This window comes from Adiantum capillus-veneris, chromosome 25 (genome assembly GCF_014529385.1).
Source record: "Adiantum capillus-veneris isolate H3 chromosome 25, ASM1452938v2, whole genome shotgun sequence".
NCBI classification, from domain to species: domain Eukaryota; kingdom Viridiplantae; phylum Streptophyta; class Polypodiopsida; order Polypodiales; family Pteridaceae; genus Adiantum; species Adiantum capillus-veneris.
In genome coordinates, this window is record NC_140955.1 from 73291374 (window position 1) to 73293783 (window position 2410).

The 2410-nt window shown below is 45.3% G+C and overlaps 1 non-coding gene across 1 annotated transcript; it reads right to left on the bottom strand.

Moving 5' to 3' along the window:
- Positions 1-2096: 2096 nt before the first annotated feature.
- TRNAE-CUC (transfer RNA glutamic acid (anticodon CUC)) lies at positions 2097-2169 on the bottom strand. Its single transcript has one exon. It is a non-coding gene; the product is annotated as a tRNA-Glu (tRNA).
- Between the last annotated feature and the right edge of the window lie 241 nt (positions 2170-2410).

Here is a 2410-nt window from a genome sequence, read left to right on the forward strand (position 1 = left end):
TTTTTGAAGCCATTAGAATAAGGAATACCTTTTAATTCATTATGGAGACATCAAGTGTTAAAGGTCCCTTTGTTGCCACACTTTCTTTTCGAGTGCTTTGAACTTTTTATAGACAAAATTAGAGCTATGACTTACGGAAGAGGTTGCACGAGTTACTAGTAGCTGTGTCTAAAACTTAAGCCCCATGCCGTGATTGGGCGGCAAAGGTCTTGGATACAACAATTTCGCAATTAGCTCCTCGGATGTTGTAGGAGCCATGGGCAACAAGCTGTATTTGTCTGGGAGACACGGAACCAACAGACAACCAATCAACTTATTTGCCTTCAGCTGTCTGAACTACAGAGAATCCACTTGGCTAGTGATCGCCAACACTCGGCCCTTGTTCATTCACAATTTTGCTGCCTCTCATCGACTACACTTCAAGCACTCACCCTCGCAATTCGCGACTGCCTGTTGGACTTCCACTAAACTGTGGTTCAATCAAGCCATGCTTGCAAGTAATCGTCTCCTCTCTAAGCTTGGGCAAACTCTGTCAATAATTGAAGCATCCAATGCCAAAATTGAGATGTTGAATCCCTATTGGATCATCCTCCTTGCTGCAGACACATTAAAGAGTCTTCAAAAATTGCGTAAAGTAGTCCAGATTCTATGTAACTACATCCTTTCCTAACGACCTACAATGGTCAAAATTGTGTGCTTGACAAGCTATTGTCAATTTGTGATGTGTGTATATGTGTGTGTGTGTGTGTGTGTGTGTGTGTGTGAGAGAGAGAGAGAGACCCTGTAGACTATGGGCTAAAGCATGTATTGGTGGTCCAAAAAGTGGTGTCTTGGACACTACTTTGATAGCAACTTATGGATCCCAATTTCATGTATCCCGTATTACGATACCAACAATGTTGTACATCATTGGGAACCTTTTGACAACAAGAATCCAAAATTGCAATGTCTGTAAATTTTTGATAAGATTTGCAAAAATTCACCGTGTCCTACTTTTTGCTAAGCCAACCACCAAAAAGTGAAATAGTGATACCAGCAATACATGCTTTTACCCCTACACAAATCCAACATTTTGCAACAATATGTAGACTGTAGTAGCCAAAATTGTGTGCATGATAGCTAGGGTATGTGTGTGTATGTGCTTTGTGTGTGTGTGTGTCATTGCCACCATATGTGGAGAGAGAGAGAGAGAGAGAGAGAGAGAGAGCCTTTCCTTGGCATCTGGTAGCCCACCAAAAATGACTCTGAAGCATGTCACCAACCAAAAATTGTCTTGCTCGAACCAACTGAAGGTCGTGAGAAGCCCCTATGTTGGCAATCCATGGTATTGATAGCATAAGGCAACTTAGGCCCCATGCCGTGATTGGGCGGCGAAGGTCTTGGATACAAGAATTTCGCAATTAGCTCCTCGGATGCTGTAGGAGCCATGGGCAGCAAGCTGTATTTGTCTGGGAGACACGGAACCAACATACAACCAATCAACTTATTTGCCTTCAGCTGTCTGAACTACAGAGAATCCACTTGGCTAGTAATCGCCAACACTTGGACTTCCACTAAACTGTGGTTGCGACCAAGCCATGCTTGCAAGTAATCGTCTCCTCTCTAAGCTTGGGCAAAGTCTGTCATTAATTGAAGCATTCAATGTTGTTGATGTATACAATTTTTCTATTTGGAGCCATCTGATGAACACTACGGGCTTGATGGATTGACAAACAATGGGAAGTAGTCATGTCTTCAAGAGTGAATTACAAAGCTGATAATTGTTGTATGCATCACAAGGCTATTAATGCCCAATCCTCACTGGCACGGTGTGCATTTGAAGCATTTGCCAGTGTATCAGTTCTCTCGAAATCTAGCCCGTGCAAAAAGTTTTGCCAGTGTAAAAATGGCTCTGCCCCCGGCTCAAGGACCAAAGTATCCCCCGCCAGGCTGCCTTTTCAGACACCACGCAGCAGTCAAAATCTTCCGTTGCCGGGACTTGAACCCGGGTCACTCGGGTGAGAGCCGAGTGTAAAAATGGCTCTGCCCCCGGCTCAAGGACCAAAGTATCCCCCCCGCCAGGCTGCCTTTTCAGACACCACGCAGCAGTCAAAATCTTCCGTTGCCGGGACTTGAACCCGGGTCACTCGGGTGAGAGCCGAGTATCCTAACCGACTAGACTACAACGGAGAGCTGTTCGTTACCTTGCGGCAACACGCTAGGAAAAAAAAACAGATTTCATAGCTTCTGCTGCGCTGAACCCCATCAAGGCTAGAAGACTCCACCTTCCTGTTGATTTTCTCGAAGAAGAGCGAGCTGGTGAATCCTGTCTTCAGCTCGTAGCACGGGCACATGAGCTGTTGAGTGCAAAATGGGTGGGTGTGTGTCACTGCATGAAGCAAAGCAACAAGCCCCTCCTCCCTCTACACGT